The following is a 13,494-nucleotide window of genomic DNA, read 5'->3' as shown; positions in this document are numbered from 1 at the left end:
ATATATATATATATATATATATATATATATATATATATATATATATATATATATAATGAACCTTGTAAAGAACGCTGTAGTAAAAAATAAGTGAATTGATTAAATTGTCGTTGATCTCGATCATCATACTATTAATTGTAAATACATAAAAATGCTAACTTGACAGTTGCAAACAATAAAATCAATAGTGGAAAATTCGTACGGAGGTTGGGACTATTCGAGTATTTTCAGCCTTGAAAATAACATTTGTTTATTAGGGTTGATTGAAAATTCTGAACCTGACGTGAACAGTAACCTTGCTCGGAAGTTTCAGGGGCTAGAGCAAGATTAACGAAAGTCTTCTTTCTACAATGTGTTCAATGAAAACAGGTGGAAATTCCACTTTTGGTGCAATGACCAAGAGAGCAATAGTAAATTGCTTTATTCTATTACCAGATTATTAAAAAGATATCGTTTTAGGATATTCTAGATGATTGGAAAGTAAAATGTTGTTAACCGCAAAGCACGCGAAGGGAGCCATCTTTCAAAAAGTAATGACCTTAGACTTTAGACCAAACTTTCTAGAAACTTTAGGGATAGCTTAGGAAAGATAAATTATAGTGCGTGTTCATTTAAATGAATGACGAGTTTTTTTCTTGGGTAACATATAAACAATAATTTTGGTTTTTGACTCTTTCAGATAACCATTAATTGAGTCTCTAATGTTCTAAAAAATATAAGCAAAATAGCAATTTAGCTTTTTGCAAGTAGGATGAAAATAATAGGGCAAAATTAACGATTATCACCGGCGGTGATTGAATACAACAATTGGTGATTAAAAATATGGCTGCCAATTGTCACTCAATCGTCTATTTTACCGACGAAAATTCACGCAATATATTATTTATTATTGTTGTAGTTTTTTTAAAAATAAATATGAAATTATTATGAAATTATAATGTGATAATTACTTTATTGCAAGCCTATTTCTTTACATTATTAATATCAGAAACTTTCAGAATCGTTTAAAATTTTCAATTTTTGAAAAGGGGCCATTGCTAAAAATGCCAGAGGGAAAATTTCCTAATTTTGCCTAATAATGGAAATTGAGTACAACAAAAGAAATACCAATCAAGTTAACCAAAAATTTTTATGTTTGAGCCTTTAGGTGGCTCATTATTAAAAATGCCAGTAGGAAAATGTCCCAATTTTGCCTTAATAATGGGAAAAAGAGTACAACAAAAGAAATACCAATCAAGTTAACCAAATATTTCTATGTTTGAGCCTTTAAGTGGTTGACTAGGTTGCGATATAAATCAATTTTTTTCTTTCACATAAATACTAACCAGTTTAGAAATATCGTAGAGAATTAAAATCAAAGATTTAATTAATAATTTTTCAGAGTCTTAAAGACTGTTTCATTAAGCTCCAATCCAAACGAACCCCTGTGCTCGGTACTTTTTTTTGTCTACTACTAAATATTAACGCACATGTAAAAGGTCAGATAGACAAATGATTATGTTCTCGGATAAAAGTTTTATAAAAATTATTGTTGTTTGAAAATTTCTGAATTCTCTCACAGTTACAGAAAAATATATGTGAAAACTTGAAATATGGAAATTATAAGAAACTGCAATTGCATTGGATCATTTTTGATATTTTTTCAATCCCAAAATTGTGTTGGACATTTACAGATGTTGTGATAAATCAAGTGAGTTATCTCTAGAAACATTGTCTACCTTAAAGGTAAAAAATGTTAAAAAATAATAATAATTCAATACCAAAAATCTGTAAGCCTACAAATTTTTTTTACTGTTCCGGAAATTTTCCCCCAAACATTTAATGTAATGGCAAAATATTAACTTATATGTTAACTTTGTTATGCTTTTAACTACACGACTTTTTTTTTCTGTCAGTTTGTCTTGTTTTATTTCGTAGGACTTAGTTCATAACTTTGTTTTATTTCCCTACCTTAAAGACATACAGTCGAACCTGCCTATCTCGAATCTCGCGGGAAAGGGAAAAAAAATTTGAGATAGAGAGGTTTCGAGATATACAGGTAAGTTTAAAAAATGAAATTCGAGCAGCAATGTTTAATTAAAAGAAACTTTAAATCATTTATGTTGTAAAGAATTTAATTATGATTACATATTAATTACATCTAATAAAAGTTTTTAACAGTCATACGCACCTCATAGGTAGTCTTTTAATGATTTCTGACGTCGGATTTTCTTTGATTCGATAATTTTTCGAATGTTGGAGAGAGCAGCGAACCCCTCGTGTCCAACGTTTTCTTGACATTCAAGAAAGTTTGTTAAACGTTCCACAGCTTTTTCAGCTTCCTTTACTGTCACTTTCGGTGCTTCTATATGCTCTTCGTCTACTTCATTTTCGTCTTCGGAAATGCATCTGACATTATCGACAATTTCCGAATCTGTCAAAGTTCCACATGTGGCCAAGGAGTCATCCACTTGCAAAAATTCTTCAAAGGAAATGTTCACTTTTAATCCAGATTTTATTGCATTCCAATCTTGTGAATTTATTTCGATCATTTCTTCATCAGGGATATAAGTTTCCTCAGCTTCTTTTTCGGAAATTTCAGTCTCTTCTTCAATAATCCCCATCTCTTCTTCACGCTCATTCTTAAACCCAGCTTTTTTAAAACCATTTTGAATGGTCTTCTGTGTTACATTTCTCCATGCGTGGTCTGTCATTCTGATAGAATCCAGTACATTTATCTTGGGAAGGGTACTTCCTTCATCAATTGCATCTACGAGTTTGCGGATCAACTGTTTTCTGTAGTTAACTTTAAAACTTCTGATTACTCCCTGATCCATAGGTTGAAGCTTTGAGGTGGTGTTTGCGGGAAAATACTTAACACAAACATTTTTCAGTTCAGGCAGATTGTTATGAGCACTACAGTTGTCTATAAAAAGAATAATTTTTCTTTTTTTTAACCGCATGGATTTGTCTAAGGACTTTAACCAATTTCCAAAGATTTCACTCGTCATCCAAGATTTTTTATTTGCTTTGTATGGAAAAGGGAAGGATTTTACTTTAGTAAAGCATCTAGGCTTTTCTGAGCGTCCGATCATGAGAGGAGGAAGTTTCTCTGTGCCTGCTTCATTTGCAGCTAAGAGCAATGTCAAACGAGCTTTACTTTGTTTTCCTCCCCTGCATGCTTCATCTTTAAACATAGCAGTTTTGTCTGGCAAACATTGGTAGAACAGTCCTGTCTCGTCAGCATTGAAAATATTTTTTGGCTCATAGCCTTTCACTAAATCAGGAATGTTTTTAATCCAATCTTCGCATACACTTTCCGGAACAGAGGCACTTTCACCACAAAGTTTTCGAAAAGTAATACCGTGCCTATTTTTAAAACTTTCTAGCCATCCGTTACTGCCTTTAAAATTATCTTCATGGCCAAGCTCTTTAGCAAAATCCTCAGCTTTTTGTTGCATTATTTGTCCACTGATAGGAATACCGCTGCTCCTGCATTGTGTAAACCATTTTAAAACACATTCATCCACGTCCGGAAAAGTGCATTTTCGGCTTTTTTTTCGCATTCTTGTTGCTGCTATGAAATTTTTGCTCCACAGCTTCTCGATTCTTAATAATTGTAGAAAGAGTGCTTGCTGGTAAACCGAACTTCACCGCAACTTCGTTTTTTTTCATTAATGGATTTCCGTCCAAGAATGTTAAAATTTTCATTTTTTCTTCAATGGAGAGAACATTCAATTTACGTTTAACCCCTGCCATACTTAATCAAAATTCAATTGAACAATGTTTTAAAAAAGACTGAGACGCTCAAACGAACGACCTCCTAAAAAAATTCTACTGATAAAAGGAAATTCTCTTTGTGTTGTTCTTATCCATGTGTGGAAACTGATGCCTAGTGGTGACGCCCCCCTCATCAATCAACTTTTCATTGTCCGAATACTCTCAATTGGTTGGAGAGTGTGACGATAGTAACCGGAAATTCCAAGAAACGACCCCCCAATCTGCTCATTCTTATTTCCCATGGGGCTAGGGAATTTTTCGGTTCTTCTAATGTAGCTTGTTTGAACAAGTTCTGCTGTCCAGGCATCGGTTACGATGATGTACATTCTCCTTCAAAATTCGAGAAACACAGGTTTTGAAAGAAATTTTTTCGAGATAAACTTGGAAAAATACATTAAAATTAAATCATTAATGTCGGGAAACTAAGAAATTTCGAGAAATACAGGTTTTCGAGATAAGCAGGTTCGAGATAAACAGGTTCAACTGTATTATCTTTTGAATTTTACGCCGTGTACCTGAATACGACTTTTAAGTTATAAAAATATAAATTCAATCTAATTCAAACAAATCATTGTATGAAGTTTTAGAAATTAATGAACAACTAAAACACTCTTATTTACTATGTCTGAATCATAAGATTTATCGTTGCTGGTTATTTTTTGCTTTAAAAAAATAAATAAATAAATGATAAAAAATAATAATAATTAAAAAAATGAGACACACATTAATTTAATTACTGAATGTTCAATAGCTATTTACACTTAACACTAGATTGCTCAAGGAATCCATTTTGACTGCTTTTTAATATCAATCAGAAAATCAATGATGTATATAAGTACACAATTTTACACAATTTTGTGATTTTTATACTTATTTTTATGGTTGATATTTATTAATAACTTGTTATACAACTGAAAATAATATCAAAAATATTAAAAATTAATTTTAAATGAATTTTATTCTTTCACAATACAGCCATTTTGACTGCTTTTGGGCAATATAGGTATTTCAGTCTTTCTAGTGTTAAATGCTTCAAGTCATTCATTTCTATTTTACGCATAACTTAACAGATGTAATCCTTAAAAATGACTCTTAACGATAAAACATATGTTTGAACTTCAATTTATTATTTCTACGCAGACTTAATATAAAAATAAAACGCATTATTTGTGTATAGGAAAGAGAGGACTAGTGCGGATTAAAAAAGAATTATTCTAGAAAAAAGATAATAAAAAAAATATACATCCAAATTAACCCATGTGTCCTTTAAAATGAATACAAGCGTTCAAATTTTAATGAAAAGTATTAGATAAGTTTAACTCTTTGCATTCGGGCAACTTTCCCAAAAAAATGTATTACAGTTGTAGGAGACAGAAATTTTAAAAATTCAAGAAAGTTTTAAGAAAAACTGGATCAAAATTGTCTCTATAGCAACAAATTCAATTAAAAAATAATAAATTAGAATAAAAAAGAGGACGAGTGATTGTAGGGCTGATTATATATTGATTACTGTTGGAATGTCGAAATAATCACGGAGGGATAATTTCTTCGAAAAACAGAGCGAAAACAAAGTAGTTTTGCTACCACTTTTTAAGTTTTTGTATGGATTGCAGAAATTTCAAAAAAACGTATTTCTTCTTTACCAACTTGCAATGTTTTAAGATGATAATTAGCATGCTTTTTTGGCGAATTTATGTCTACAATGGCTCTCTTCGCCCCGAAATCCCATAATCAGCCTATAAAAACATTTCATTTTTTTAATTGTGTACATTTTGATTATGTTAGAAAAGTTAAAAGTAGCATGAATTATTTATTTTTCTTCTAAAAATTTAATTTTTCCCTATTAACTATAAAACGCTGGTCAGCCCTGGGATGTACGAAATAAATAGTTCTAACTTTAAACGATAGATGTCGCTTTACGAGTCATACAAAAAGATTTTGTTTGAATGTAAAGAAGAAGCAACAGACGAAGTCGAGAGATATTTTACTCGCAAAGATATTTGAGTTCGCGTGGAAAATAATCAAGAATTTATATTTTTCGAGCATATTTATTTGAACATATTTATTTGAACATATATGTCTGAGAATAATATTTATAATGAAGGAAATATGAAATACTAATTAAAATTTTTTAGAAAAACTCAGTTCAATAGAATTAGCACGACATAAATGTTAGATAGTATTTTACCGCTTAAGTGTCGGTTTAGGTAATAATCATTACGTTAAAAATGTTCTTTTTCCCTGTTATCTTGAAAAATGGGGACATTAGACTTCTAACTAACAGTCTTAAATGGAAAATTGTATTGTTGTCAGTTTTTGTTTTTAAATTCAGCTGTATTTTTTATGAAAAACATATTTTTCAAGATTCATCATTTAGAACGAGGTCTCCAATTAAGTGTTCGTGTAAATTGCTCATGCAATTGAGAAGTTGAAATTACGAACTTTATTCTCATATAATGACCGAAATGCAATAGGGAAAAATAGCAATAAATACAATTATTTTTTAAAAAAATAACTTCTATTTTACGACTTTCTCAAGATGTCGAGAAAAAGTTATCATTAAATAAAGGTTTAAAAAACAACTGCTCTTTCAACTGAATTTTTTGTTTTCGTCATTTCGTTGAACATCTTTCGTTTAATAGATATATCAAATAGGCTGCCTAATACTTACATAAAACACGATTAGGCAACACCTAGGAATGGATTAAACTGGCGATGGCGTAGCCAAAAGGGGGGATACGAGGGTAAATCCCTCAATAAAGTTAAAATTTTTCGGAAATTTCAACGAATACTTTAAAATAAAACAAAACTTGTGTAAGTTTTTTTTGCCACATGTGTCTAAGTGCGTCAAACAAGTAAAAATATTTACATTAAATGGAATGAAGGCGTAATAAAATTGTATCCAAGTTTAAGATCCTCTAAAAATGAGGGAAAATTTTAAAAATTCTCATCCCGGTAAAAAGTTAGAAAATAATCTAAGCCTTTCATTGCTTTTTTCCTACTTAAGTTTTGAAATAATGAAGCGCTTTTTACGTATAATATTAAATATTTACAAATAAGAACATAGTTGTCTCAGGTAAATTTTTCAAAAGGGCAGACGAAACTTAAAAAAAGCAAAACATGTTTTTTTTTTTTTTTAAAGTAGCCATACATTAAAAACTATGTATAAGAATATAAGAATGATTTTTTCAGATGTAATTTATAAGCATTTTATATTTTTACTTAATAATTGTATAGGTGAAAAGAAATTTCGGTGACATGAGTTGTATGAGCCATTTCTGCTGCTCTCCTATTTTGAAATAAAAAACTAAATTTCAAAATTAAATTTGAATTTGAAACAGCAATTTTTTTTAAAAGTATAAAAGTACAGAAACTGTTTTTGAAGTATAAAAGTACTTTTTCTTAAAGAAATGATCAGAACCGTTTACAGCTTAAATCGTATGACACAGTTCCTTCTAAACACTCGGTGAAAATTTAAAAAGAATTAACAAAAAGTTTACAAATGCAAAAACAGTTCTTTTCTTTCTTTCTTTTTTTTTTTTTTTTTGAAATTGTAAAAAACCTGTTAAAATTTTAAGAAACTAAATAGCGCATAAAAATAAACTTTGCTGGAAAACATAAGAACTGAAAAAAAAAAGAAAAAAACTTGTAACATATAAACTAAACAAATGCAAAATAAAATAATAAAAAAAACTAAAACCTTGAAAAACTTAAGCTTCAAAAAAATTTAAAACTTAAAATTTTTTGAAAAGATTAAAAAACTAAAGTGAATAAAAAGAAAACTTAAGAATTATAATATCGGGAGACTATAAAAAATTTAAGAACGCTTTATCAAAAATTTAAATATTAAAATTGTAAATAGCCTTAAAAACATAGAAAACAGTTTAAAAAAGTAAAAAAAAAACTAATTTTTGAATAGTTAAAAATTATTTCATAAAATTATTAAAAATAAACTCTAAAAATTAATTTTTAAATATATGAAATGTTAAAAAAACAAAAAATTTAAAAATTGAAGAAAATTTTAAAATTCAAAAAAAATTTAACAAACATTAAAAAAGACCCCAAAAAACTAAAAACAATGAAAATTTTCCAATTAAAGAAGTAAGAAACTTGAAAAACTTAATTTTAAAAATTTAATTAATTTTTTAAATTTAGAAACTAAAAAAAACTTTTGATAACTATTCATAATTTTTGACTAAATTTTTCATTAATTTTTAACTTTTGATTTCTAAAAACGCTTAAGAAAAATTCGAAAATTAATTTTTTTCAAATTCTAAAGAATAAGGAAAAAAACCCTAAAGCATAAAAAAAAAAAAAAATGTCGACAAAGTTTGAAAACTTTAAAAATAAAACGTTGATGAACTTAACAAAAATTAAAATAATTTAAAAAAATTAAAAAACCTCAAAAAGTTAAAATTCCATAAATTCCTATTTTTTTAATTAAATTTTTATTTAAATTAAATTGAAACTCTTTTTGTTAGTTGGAAGTGATTTGTCCTCTTCATTTTAATTTTTTGAAGAGCGCTGCGATGGCTGCATTAAGAGTCAACGTTTTCATGTGTCAACAAGGAGAAAGACTTGTAACTCAATCATTGCTGTTTTAAAATTTGTTTTGGATAAACTAGGTAATCGCGTACTCAATTAATTATTAATAATATATTATATTTTTATTGAAAATAATTTAACTTCAATATTTAACAGCTCATAGGGTAATTTTCACTTGGATAAATCAAATTTGTCTCACACAAATACTATATTTTATAAAGGTACTTTATACGTAATTTCTAGGGTGGCCACAGTCTGAAAAAATTTAAAAACGCTTATGAGGTTATCATAAAGGTTTTAGGCTTTAATTATATTTTAGGAATTCAGTTGTAACACAGAAATTTAATATACAAATATGAGCAAATTAAACCTAATTAGTGGAAATATTTTATTTGCGCGATCTTTTTCTACCAGTTTTTCTGGAATATGACTTCTCGAAATGCCCATCAACAGTACTATCTTGAATTCCTTTTTCCTGCAAAATGTATTTTTTTAAAATTTATTTTGGTGAAGCAAAAAACATTCTCCAAAACTTAATGTGTTTTCAGATCACATTAATATTAGTTTTAATAAATATTGCAAAGACATAATTGAAATTATGCATTTGTAATATTTTTGAAACAGTAATCCCATTAAAAATTATCCACCAATTTGATAATTACAAACCACTTTTATACCTCTCTACTAAGTACTGCGCAATCACAACAGTAGCGGAAAATGACATCCCCTTGATTCTATTTGTTCAAAAATTAAGCGTCCCTTAAGAAAATTTACCAAAGACACACCTATAGCAACCAGTGGTAACCCATGGTTATCATAAAAATTTATATGGCAAGATACCATAAGCCTATGGTAACCATAGAAATTTATATGGCAAGCATAAGTATGTGGTAACCGTAGAAATTTGTATGGCATTTTATGGCGGGATACACCGTAGCCTTATGGTATGTTTGAAGGGAAGTACCATAGGGATAAGGCAAAATAATGGAAACACACCATGCGCATGCGTCATTAATGTGAGAGAGTGGATATGGTTGAGGAAGGCTTGCTTTACTGCAGCTACGGCGATCTAGCTCAATTCTGCGTTAATTAAATCAATCCATCAAAAACAATAGTTCTTTTCAATAAAGTTCACCCACCTTATTAAAATTTATAGTTATTTAAAATTATTTTCGATTATTTCAACGAAAAGTAGCATTTCAAACTTCAAAACTTTCCTCTGACGTCAGAATGATGGTAAAGGCAAGCGTGACGCCGATATCCCGATGGAGTATCATTCGGTAAAAACATTTTTTGGTACTAATTTTTGCACTCTATTATTTTATTTTAAATTTTTTTTCGAATTTCCAACTAAATCGATTTTAAAACTTCTTGAAATTAATCAATATCCAATAAGTTTCGACAACGTTTTTCGAAATTTATTGTAGATTGTAGACAATCAGCACTTAAACGAATTAAGAAGAAGGGGATGAAAAAGTTGTAAAAAAATAGGGTAATTTATATACATGTATCTAAACTATAGTATTTTTTACAACTTTTCATCCCCTTCATCTTAATTCGTTTAAGTGCTGATTGTCTACAATGGCTCAGTGGTTAAATGTACTCAGCTGTCACCACGTATGACTGGGGTTCGATTTTCAGTGGTGGCTTGAAGCACATCTAGTTTTAGACGAATAGGTTCCAGATTCTGTTAGAAATAAAAGAAGCCTGTGCCTAATACTGCCTGCATTACTACAATCATATAATTGGTATCAAAATTGTGGTCATTTATTGGTCTCGAATCTCCTTTTATTTAATTGAGTTATTTTATGGACAGCATCCATTCTTTTACTAGAGATCCTTTGAGTAGCAGTTGTTATTTTATGGGCAACGTTTTTTTTAATTTCCTACATGTGCTACAATGTAAAATTACGAGTCTAAATATTTTTTAATACACTTCGTCTCGGATTTCGGCTGACAGCCTTTGTTTGTAATTTTGATTGAATTTTTTCACAGTATAATTAATGAAGCACTCTAAAATAAATCTTGCACTCTTAAAATATGATTTCAAAATTGCTGGTATTTCAATAAGAAAGAAGATATTAACTTTATTCCTTCATTTCGGTCTATCTGATTTTTACGTGGGTAAAAATGACACAATTTCTAAAAGCTTCAAGTATGATCTTTTAAATTGTATCATCAGTTTTGTCATTAAAAATTGTTCAAAAAATAAATTTGCTGCTAAAAGAAATATTGTTCATAGAAGTGTATCCATATTTTAATCCAACCTCTTTATGTCTTGCCATGAATCACAATATTTTTACATGCAAACTATTAAAAAGATTTTATACCTGTTTTGAGTCTGTATGCTGTATGTGTCTGCTTGCATGTTTCTTGACAAATCTACAAAATAAACAACTTAAGAGTATGCTATATCAAGGCAGATACGCTTTATGGCAAATTCTTCTTTACCTACTTCAGTAATTTAAAATTTAAAGTATAGAAAAAAATTGAGTTCGTCTGTATGCTCAAGTAAACCAAGAAGTTTAATTAGCGGAAAAATTATTTTCAAAATATCAAAATACAATCAAGTTATGGCAGAATTTAACAGGATTACACAGAAGGGGAGCTATCTTGATATAATTTGTAAAATTTAAAAAAAAAAAAATAACATTTGAAACTTCATGATTTTCCCTAGGTTTGACTGAACTAACTTTTTCGATACTTCAAACTACTAATGAATGGGAAACTAACTTTGTTATGAAATGTTTCTCTCGCTGTATAGTGTCCTCTAACCATCCACTCTTAAGAGTTTAGCGAAAATGTACAAACGCTTAAATGGATGATACGTTCATGCGTGTTGAACGTCGAACAATTGCGAGGTTTAATAAATAAAAAAATAAACCTCAAATGTTATTATAATTACTGTAAATTATAAAAAGTATTTTAAAACATTATTCAGTTCATTTTATTTTCAGCTATTTTATTTTATTCAGTTTGTTTTTATTTTATATAGATTCGGGTTCAACGTTTATAAATGAGTAAAGTTTATCGGATGCTGAATTACAAACTTTAGTTATTACTTATTATATATCATTTTAAAATAAATATGAAAAATGCATTAGTTTGACACTAAACAAGATACGTAGCTTAATTAATTTTTTTTTTAATCTCTCAAACCAGAAAACAAATCAGCAATGTCAAACATGCAATTAAAAACAAATTTTTTCCCTATTTCTTTTTTTAAAGTTTTAATATTTCAAAAAAGAAATTCTATACCATTTTTAATTTTATAAATCGCTACTTTATTCTATCACATCTTTTTTCATATTCCATACCTGCGAGTGTTTTAGAACATAATACAAACATTTTTATAAAAAACTTTGATCTTATTTTAAAGTTAAAATGAACTACATTACGACATTATTAAAATTTTATTCAAAAAACATTTGCTGGCATGAATAAAAATTAAAAAAAAAAAAAAAACAAACAGCTGAAATTCAGTTTTATATACGTTTGAAGTGGTTGCTAACAAGGAAGTGAACTCGTAAAAGCAAACAAGCTGAAGTTCAATTAGTTAACTGAGTACTATTAAACTGAATAGCCGCCTTATTCTAATTACTAAATACTTGTTGTTTACGAAAGAATAAATTAACTAAAACAATAGATAGTCTCATAAATTCACTTTCAATGTATTTATTACAATGAAACGTTACCAATTTTATTTTTGACGTAAAAAATTACATAACGAGTGGCTTTTGTTTTAAGTGTTTTTAAACAAAACTTCCTTTTGGTCATTTTAAAAATATTTACTCAGTAATTGTTTCGCATCAAAGAAAACAATACTGTTAAACCTTTTATCTATTACATGACATATTACGACATTCTTGTAATCCATCTGACAACTTTTACCTGTATATTTCTTTAAAACTAAATTATGAACATATACTCACTTTGAGTCACTCATAACAGCTAAAAAAATTTTTCTATCATTTATGGTTGTGCGAAAATTTCAAAACTGATTTTATAAAACTAAAGAAGAAATTAAGAAATTTTTTGCAGTCTCGGGGAAAGTTAGTCACAATTCTCCAATTTTTCACGGTTGTGAATTGCATGTATTTGGTGGAGTGTACGAAAGTTTATCTTGTGTTGTTTTGTGTGTAAAAATAAACACTTTTTTTTTTTGGCCATCATTTGTAAAAGTCATAAGGGATTTCATAACTACTTGCAACTTGTAATCCTGTAGAAATTGGAAAAACATTTTGAATCTAAACACGTTTTTAGATTAAAACAAAATACGTGAAAATGATAATTAAGATATGTAGCTAATTTCTCCAAATCTGTCTCTAGTCTTGACCGAAGCATTTAGTTCATAAAACTGGTACTTAGTATTCTAGGAGCGAAAAATTTCATTTCGCAAATACACTGTTTTAAATGGTGCATAATAACGGTGCATAGAAAATTTATAATGTTTTGCATGACTAATGACTTTAGATAGCAGATTTCGCACTACTAGTGCGAATCACTATCTAAAGTCATTAGTCAGTAGTCATTGGTAGTTTTACTATTAGTAGTTTTACTGTTTATCGTATTATGCTATAATACGATGAATTTATGAATTTTCATTTTATAAATGTACTTAATAAGGGATTAAAAATGTTTTTTTCTTTCCTTCGAAGTATTGCACGTTATAAAATGATATTATACATCATAATGCTTGAAAAATTTCGCATAAATGATGTTTTTAATTAATGTCCCTTACAGTGAAATAAAAATTTGTGAAATTTCGTTTCTATAAAAAGTGTACTATTTTCAGAACCAAATGATTAACAAAAATATTTTTTCCGGTCATTTAAAGTATGAGTTATAAAAAAAATTACTATCCATAAAAAATTAAAAATTTTTTATGTAACTCTTAACTTAAAGACGTTTACGTAACTAGACAAAAACTGAAAAAATGAAGACTTTTTTTTAACCATGATATATAAAACTTAAACAAAAACATAATTATCAAATCCATGATATTTATATTTGAAATATTTTTAAATTAGGCATTTTCTTGATAATGAAAGTAATTTTAAGTTAAATTTATGAAGAAAAAAAATTAGTATTTTGTAAGTTAAAAGATATACAGGGTGTTCCAAAATTATCTTTACATCACCTGGCTTGAAATTGATTACAGACTGGAAGTGCTTGGGGCCACCAATGGTG

General features: G+C 28.4%; 1 long non-coding RNA gene across 4 annotated transcripts in view; it reads right to left on the bottom strand.

The window, feature by feature from the left end:
* The window catches only part of LOC107443633 (uncharacterized), a 51,205-nt gene that overhangs the window by 5,946 nt on the left and 31,765 nt on the right, over positions 1 to 13,494 (bottom strand). For all 4 annotated transcript variants that reach the window (XR_015430825.1, XR_015430823.1, XR_011638360.2 and 1 more), the window contains exon 2: positions 10,635 to 10,686. This is a non-coding gene — a long non-coding RNA (uncharacterized LOC107443633). The remainder of the gene's footprint in view (positions 1 to 10,634; positions 10,687 to 13,494) is intronic.

This window comes from Parasteatoda tepidariorum, chromosome 12 (genome assembly GCF_982258835.1).
Source record: "Parasteatoda tepidariorum strain Cologne lab strain chromosome 12, Ptep-v5.0, whole genome shotgun sequence".
NCBI classification, from domain to species: Eukaryota; Metazoa; Arthropoda; class Arachnida; order Araneae; family Theridiidae; genus Parasteatoda; species Parasteatoda tepidariorum.
The sequence above is the reverse complement of the archived record's forward strand: the minus strand, read 5'-3'. Positions and strand labels throughout refer to the sequence as shown.